This window comes from Phodopus roborovskii, unplaced genomic scaffold (genome assembly GCF_943737965.1).
Source record: "Phodopus roborovskii unplaced genomic scaffold, PHOROB, whole genome shotgun sequence".
NCBI classification, from domain to species: Eukaryota; Metazoa; Chordata; class Mammalia; order Rodentia; family Cricetidae; genus Phodopus; species Phodopus roborovskii.
In genome coordinates this window covers 14,409-22,458 of record NW_026125911.1, presented here as the reverse complement: position 1 = coordinate 22,458, position 8,050 = coordinate 14,409, and the positions used below count along the sequence as shown (strand labels likewise).

The window sequence follows — 8,050 nt, the reverse complement described above, 5'->3', positions numbered from 1 at the left end:
GGCTGTAATAGTCTGTGAATCTGGATCACCTTAGCCAGCAGCCTTGCAGCTGTTCTGGAGGTAGAACTCTGAAGAACCTGCAACAGAGGCCTTCTGAATGTTGGATCACTTGGGCATCTGTTTTCATTGGTGTTTTACTTCCTTGTTCTGAAAATAAATGAGCTTTTAAAGGTAATGTACATATCTACGTTAATGCAAGTATAGACAGTGTGTGTGTTGTACACAAGTTAAAGATTTTTTGTTTAATGTTTGAGCAGTTAAAATATATGTAACACTACATTCGCCAGAAGAAGGCAAGTCTCTTTCCGTTCCCAGCGCAGCCATGGCTCGTGATCCCAAGAAATATCTGAAGTGTGTAGATGCTCCAAAACATTGGAATGCTGGATAAATTGACTGGCATGTTTGCTTCTCGTCCATCCACTGGCCCTAACAAGCTGAGGGAATGTCCGCCTCTGATCATTTTCCTGAGAAACAGACTTAAGTATGCCTTGACTTGAGATGAAGTAAAAAAGATTTGCATGCAGTGCTTCATTAAGATTAATGGCAAAGTCAGGATTGATATAACCTATATGGAATTGGGGTGGGGGATGGGAGGGGAAGGTGGTTAGAGTGCATGTGAGAGGGCAGAAAGGGTAAAAGGGAGGGAGGGAGAGGGAACTGGGATTGACATGCAAAATAATAAATTAAATAAAAAATGTTTTGACTCCAAAATTTAAGCTCAAGGACAAGTAACTGGGGAAAAGGATTTCTAGTTTTGTTTCCACAGAAAATGAAAAGCTGTGGATTCCTTCCAGACTAATGTGGTTTGATCAAGCCAGACTGCCTGAAACAGAGTACCAGGTGATCCTACATTCAAAACAGCTGGACAAAGCAGCCCTACTGATTAAAGCCAGGATTTCTGCATCTTCTTAGAATCCCCCATGACAGTGCCCTTTACCAGCAGGAAGTAGTTTGGAAAGAACAGCGCCCAAATTCCCAAATATTGTTTGTTTTCATTTAAATGGACTTTGTTATATAAAATAAATTAAAAAAAGATTGATGGCAAAGTCAGGAATGATATAACCTACCCTGCTGGATTTATGGATGTCATCAGCATTGACAAGACTGGAGAGAACTTCCGTCTGAGCTATGACACCAAGGGTCACTTTGCTGTTCATCATATTACACCTGAGGAGGCCAAGTACAAGTTGTTCAAAGTGAGATTTTTGTGGGCACAAAACGAATCCCACATCTGGTGACTCATGATGCTCGCACAATATGATACCTTGACCCTCATCAAGGTGAATGACACCATTCAAACTGATTTGGAGACAGGCAAAATAACTGACTTCATCAAGTTTGACACTGGTAACCTGTGTATGGTGACTGGAGGTGCTAACTTGGGAAGAATTGGTGTGATCACCAACAGAGAGAGACATCCTGGCTCTTTTGATGTGGTTCATGTGAAAGATGCCAATGGCAACAGCTTTGCCACCCGGCTTTCTAACATTGTTGTTATTGGCAAGGGCAACAAAACATGGATTTCTCTCCCCCGAGGAAAAGGAATCCGCCTCACCATTGCGGTGAGAGAGACAAAAGGCTAGCAGCCAAACAGAGCAGTGGGTGAAGTGTTCTCTAGGAGACATGCTGGAAAAATATCTGTACTCTTGCCTTTCTAGGCAACTGTGCTCGATTAAACAGCATGATTGTAACGTGTTTGTAGGTTTTGGGGGGTTTATTGTTTTAGGTTTTTAGTCAGGATTTTCACAGGGTCTTCCTCAATCAAACACTATCAATATCAATCTGGAATGTATTCACAGCTTTGTATTTTCTGTGAAAATAAAAACATAACCTGTTCCCCAAATTAACAAATCTTTTGACTTCTGCTTTGAAGTCCAGACACTTTTAAAATATATATGTTGATTTAATCCAGCAGTATTCATAAGCCAATGTGTTTTAGTAGCTGTTGTTTTTTTATTAGCAATCAGAAAATCTAAAAACAACACAATAACATACAGAATCCAGACTCTCTTTGTATTTTTCTTTATGTGGCTTATTATATTGTTTACTCTATACATTTTTCAAAGACTTTAATATTTTTTTAAATATATTACTCTCTCTACCCCTTTTCTTTTCTCCTCCAAGTCTATGTACATTTTTAAACATGCTGTAATGAGTTTAGAGGTATTTTTCCCATCTAGATCTGTTATTACTGAGTATCTGTATTGTTTTTTGATAGCACGAGGTGAATCTTAAACTGCTATGTTAGCTGCCATTGGTGTAGCTTAGCTTAGTGCATGGTGGTAGTGCACAGAAGTTGGCAGGTGGCACCTTCAATAGGCAGCTGCTGGGAGACAAATCTTAGAACTGTGTCTGATATGAGAGGTATAAGTCTAGGAAGCTACGTTTGGCTCCATTTTTGTGTGTTTTGAACCTTTTGTAATCTTTTTCAGGTTTTATATGGATGTAGATGCTGAGTGTTTTTTTGGACTTGTTTGTAGGCTGAGGTTTTCTATGTCTTGGTAGCCACTCACAAAAACAACCAACCAACCAACCAAACAAACAAATAAATCCAAAACAACTCCAAAAAACATTCAGAGAGACTTAATATTAATTATAAATGCTTGGCTTATAGCTCAGACTTATTACTAACTAGCTCTTACAACTTAAATTAACCCATTTCTATTAATTTGCATTATACCACATGGCATTACCTCTCTTTCATCTTACACCTCCTGTTTTCTCTCTGTGTTTTGATGGTGACTCTCTGACTTCACCCTTCTTCCCAGTGTCCTCAGTTTGGTTCTTTTACCTACCCTTATCCTCTCCATCTATTGGCCAGTCAGCTTTTCTATTAAACCAATCATAGTGACACATATTCACACAGTATAAAGCAATATTACACAACCATATGCATAATAGAAGTCCTCAGAATAAAAGAGAGAAATGAGATGATTCCACAAATTTGATTTTAAAAGCCTTTTTGGAGGTGGAAAGGGCTTACTGGTTAAGAGTACAGGCTTCTCTTTCAGGAGACCTGGGTTTGATTTCCAACATCCCCATAGTGGCTTACAACCATCTGTAACTCCAGTTACAGAGGAACAAGTATCATTTTCTGACCTCGGTGGGCACCAGGCACTCTCATGATATACAGACACACATGCATATAAAACACCCATATACATAAAATTAGTAAGTTTTTAAAGCATTCACTTACATATTGAAGAAACTTAAACCTCTTTCCAGTTTACATGTTCAGCCCCATGAGATGGGAAAGAATCTACTGAGTATCATGTAGAGAAAGTCATTTGGGTAGAGTCAGGGAGGTTGGACTTTGCACAGTATGAGGCTAAAGGAGTTCAACAGAGCATTTTGAAATGTTTCAGTGGGTCCCAGGCCACATACACCAAGGATGGTGAGCCAGATTGATAGGCAGAAAGGCTGGCTATCCAAAGATCTGGCTCTACTAAGTCCACTTTCTTTGTCTGTCTTAACTCACTGGTATCATTAGGTTTGAATATTGAAGCCACACTAAAGAAAGAAATTCCCTCCCTCATTCACATGTCACCATGACTAACAGCTTATATTCTCACCACTGGAAATAGCTCTTGTTTCCATCTTAGACTCCTCCTTGCTTTGTTTCTCCAGACTGCACAACATTCTCATTCTCTGTGAAACTGATTGGCTTGGAGTTCATATTGCCTCACCAGGGGCCTAGGAAACTGAGTTTTTGCCTTTAGCTTTCATTACTTTTCCAGGCATGGCAGAGCAGCAGTGGGAGACAGCTATGTCCCCAAATGTCCCGATCCTCTTCTCTTCTTCCCTCCTTTCTATTCCCCCATGTGGTCCTGTCCAGAAGTGACAGGTGTTATGGGAACAGTACCAATTTGTTTGAATCTCCCAATACCAAGAAGTTACATTTCTATATGTACTTTATATAGAGGGCACATCAGTTTTGCTTGATGAGCTTGCCCTAATTGGGTTCCCAAAAGAGAATTCTAATACAAGTGCAGAGAATTAAGAATGAGCCAACAGATGGGGTTCGAAACATGATGGAAACAGTGGCAGCCAGGGCCATGTCTCCTGAAGTCTCTCATCCAATACAAGACTGACAGTCTGGGCCTGGGGAAGCAAGTAAGCCCTCAGTGGAAAGACGTGTTCAGGTGGCATAGGGAATGTCATTCTGTATACAGTATTTCCTGGAAAACGTCTGCCTTTGGGCACTTTAGCACTGTGCAAAACAACCACTTTGGATCTGCTTTGTTTGCTGGGAAAGGGGGATAGTTTCCTCCTGGATTTGTTGGACATGACATGATCTTAAGTCCCGAGGCTCATGCTCCCCAAGACACTACCTGCAGAGTGAAAAATACCTTATAGCGGGTAGATTGGGAGCTATCTGAACATGCACTACTCCCATAATGGAGTTACGAAGTTTGAGGGAAATATTTTGGAGGTCAGCCTTTGAGAGTCTTTCTTAAAGTCTTGTTTTTTTTAGCTTTCTGTATTTTTATTATTTTCTTTATTTGTAAATTTGAGGTATTATCCAGGCCCCACATCATATCATCTTAATCTTTCTTCCTCTTCCCCTACTACTAAACCTTCTCCACCAGCAGACACCTCCAACTTCAAACTCTAATGCTACTCCATTTTTAAAATATCCTGCATGCAATGCTCAGCAAAATTTGTGAGTTCTGTTTTCAAAATCCTCCCTTTAAAATCCAAGACTCTCTCCTTGTCTCTGCTGCTACAATTCTAACTACTGTTCTCCCCGTTTCCATTTTGGCCACTTAATTTTTTTTTTTTGACTGAAGAGTTTCATAATGGTTCTTTAAAATGAATTTGTTTATTATGGTAGTTGTATACTCATTTAGTTGTTAGAAATAATCCATAGGCTCACTGACATTTTTGCTCAGTTTCCTAAATGGTAAAATTGTGAGAAAATAAACCATAATATTATAACATGTAACTCACTGATTTGTTTATAACTTCAGTTTTATTTATAATTACATGTTTAAGTCCTATATAATTGTATCATGTGTGTATGTTTATATATTCAGGATCTCAGACATGATTCAGAACGTTTTCAAAGGTCTCATTTGTTTTGCTCTTTCGTAACTACATTCAATATCTTCATGCCCTATTCATGATCCCTGCCCAAATCATTACCTGCCGTCTATTTCTAAGATTTAGTCATTTCAAAACTATTGCATAAATAGAATTATACATGTAATCTTTTGGGCAGGGACTTTTAATTTTTATGTATTTTATTGGATTTGTATTTGTGTGATGGCTAATACTGTCAATCTGACAGTGTTTAGAGTCACTATGGAAACAAAATCTCTGGGCTTGTCTGTGAGAGATTTTCTAGATTATGTGAGTTGAGGTGGAAAGATTCACCTGAAATATGGGTAGTACCATCCCATGGGCTGGGGTATTGGAAGAATAAAAGGATAAAGGGAATGAAGCAGGTGCTAGCTTCATTCTCAGCTTCCTGACTGCAGCTGCCCTGTGACCATCCACTGTTCACTAATGCAGCCATTTATGTCATCATGGATTGCAACCTCAAACTATGATCCAAAATAAACTTATAGTTCATTCAGTTTTCTTTATTATAGTTTTTTTTCCTGCACCAAGACAAGTGACACTGAAAAGTGTATTCGTTGTTGCAATCAACCTGGCCTGTGCTTCATAAGCCTTCAGCACTGGGAGTCACATGGAAGGATTTGGAACTTTGGGCTAGAAAAACTCTAGTAGATTGTAATAAAACAATCTAGATGGGAGTTCAGAAGACCAAAACATCTTTAGAAAAGTGGACTGCTTATGAAGTTTGGGAGAGTAGAGGAGAAACTGCGGCCAGTCTACTGAAGCAGCAGTCACCCTGCTCCTTACCTGGGCCGAGCCCCCATGAGCATGAGCATGCACAGCAGGCACTTCCTCCCTGAGCCAAGCCTGTCTCTATGCCCAGAGGCTGCTGACAGAGAGACACCTGACCCAGAGACACCAATGAGGAAAGGACATGCAGCAGAGTCAGCCGCCTGAGCCAATGGGACCTTGGGAGGGGGTATAAAGGCCGCTCTAACTTCCTTAACAAACAAGTCTATAGCACAGTCTGCTACTCATTGACTCCCAGTGCCTGAGTTGTTGGTGCTGCATCTCCTCAATCCTCCCCCAAGGGGTGTCTGAGCAGGGTGACCCACAACAGGAGGGGGTAGGAAGAGACTATGAGAACTGGGTCATGGAATCTTGCAAGGTAGTTCCAAAGAGCCATTGAAACAAAGCAATGTGTAGCAGGGTTGGAGTTCCTTCAAGGAGGCCAATAGAGAGGCACAGTATGAAGAGGTTAAGGTAAAGTCTATGTGGCAGCGGAGGTCACAAGGTGTCAGAGATAGCAAGATTGGAGGATATCATCTGAGGAAAGTTACATCTAAGTGCTGGCAGACCTGAGGGAAGGGTGTATTAGAGATCTTTGGTATCCACATGATTGTGTCATTATCCTTACATACCAGCCATGGTCATTTAGAAGCTTGTATTTTCTGTGTTGGGTTTCAGTCTAGTTTTGATATGGTTATTCCTTATTATGTCCCAATTTTTCCCTTTTAGAATGAGAGTGTGTATTCTGTGTCATTGTGTATCAGGAATATTGTATTAGTTCCTTTTCTTTTGCCATGACAAAACTCCACCATCAAAAGCAACTTATGGAAGGAAGTGTCTGTATGTTTAGGCTTATTGTTTGTTTAGTTTCTTTTCAATTGTTGTGAAAAAATCATGAGCAAGCATCTTAGAAAAGATAGCATTTAATTGCAGACTGTCTTACATTTCAGAAAGTGAGTCCATGATTATCATGGGGGGAGGATGACAGTAGGCTGGGAGACATGGCGCTGGAGTAGTAGCTGAGAACTTATAGCTTGATCCCCATCTATAAGGCAGAGAGAGAGAGAGAGAGAGAGAGAGAGAGAGAGAGAGAGAGAGAGAGGGAGGGAGGGAGGGAGGTGGCTTGGGCTTTAGAAACTTCAAAGCCCACCCCCAGTGACATATCTTCCCCCCATAAGGCCATATCTCTGGATCCCTTCACATCCAGCTCCGTAAACTGGGACATGAGCTTATGAGGGCCATTCCCATTCAAACAACTGAAGGGTTGTAGAGAGATACGAATCCATCACAGCAGGGAGACATAGGAGCAGAGCATGGCAGCTATAACAGGAACCTGAGAGATCACATCCTCAACCAAAACAAAGAGAGAAAACAGGAAGTAGGAGAGGCCATATGCTCTCAGAGCTTACCCTTAGTAACACATTTTCTCTAGCAAGGTCGTACATCCTAAACCTTGCCAAACAGTGCCACCGAGGGATCACATGTTCAAATGCCTGATCATATAGGGATATTTCTCATTCAAAAACCCACACGTATGTAATTTGTTGGAAGTTTTTTTCTTAATTTTGTAGGAGCTCACAGTTAAGCCAGTCCCTTGAATTTCAGCTGAGATTTTGACTTTGGACATTTAAACTGTTGGAACTATGAAAATCTTGAGTATTTTCAAGTTGGGTAAGTGGATTTTGCAGTGTGAGATGGCCATGAGCCTGTGGGGTCAAGGTGGAATGTTATGGCTTTAAAGTAATATATTCAGTTGTCAAGTTTACAAAAGGTAGAGTTGTGATCGTTGTCAGCTTGACAGGATTTAGAATCACCATGGAAATAAATCTCAGGTCATGCCTTTCAGGGATTTTCTAAGTTAGGTTGATTGAAATGGAGAAATCCATCCTGAATGTAAGAAGCACTGTTCGATAGGTTAGAGTCCCAGACTGAAGGAATAGAAGAAAATGAGCTGAATACCGATGTTCATTACTCTCTACTTTCTGACAGCAGATATACTGTGACTTTATGCTATGCCATGGTGTCTTTCCTCTCACAATGGATGTATCCTTAAATTCCAAGCCCAAACAAACCCCTCTATCCTACTTTCATTCTGTTGCTGTGACATAATACCCTGCAAAACCAACTTAGTGGAGAAAGGGTTTGGTTTCCCATGTGAGTGTGGAGAGATTGCTGCAGTTTCTGGGTGGAGGTTACAGGA

At 40.6% G+C, this 8,050-nt stretch overlaps 1 pseudogene; it reads left to right on the top strand.

The window, feature by feature from the left end:
- The first annotated feature begins 322 nt into the window (after positions 1-322).
- On the top strand, positions 323-1,623 carry LOC127217957 (40S ribosomal protein S4, X isoform-like; annotated as a pseudogene).
- The last annotated feature ends 6,427 nt before the right edge of the window (positions 1,624-8,050 follow it).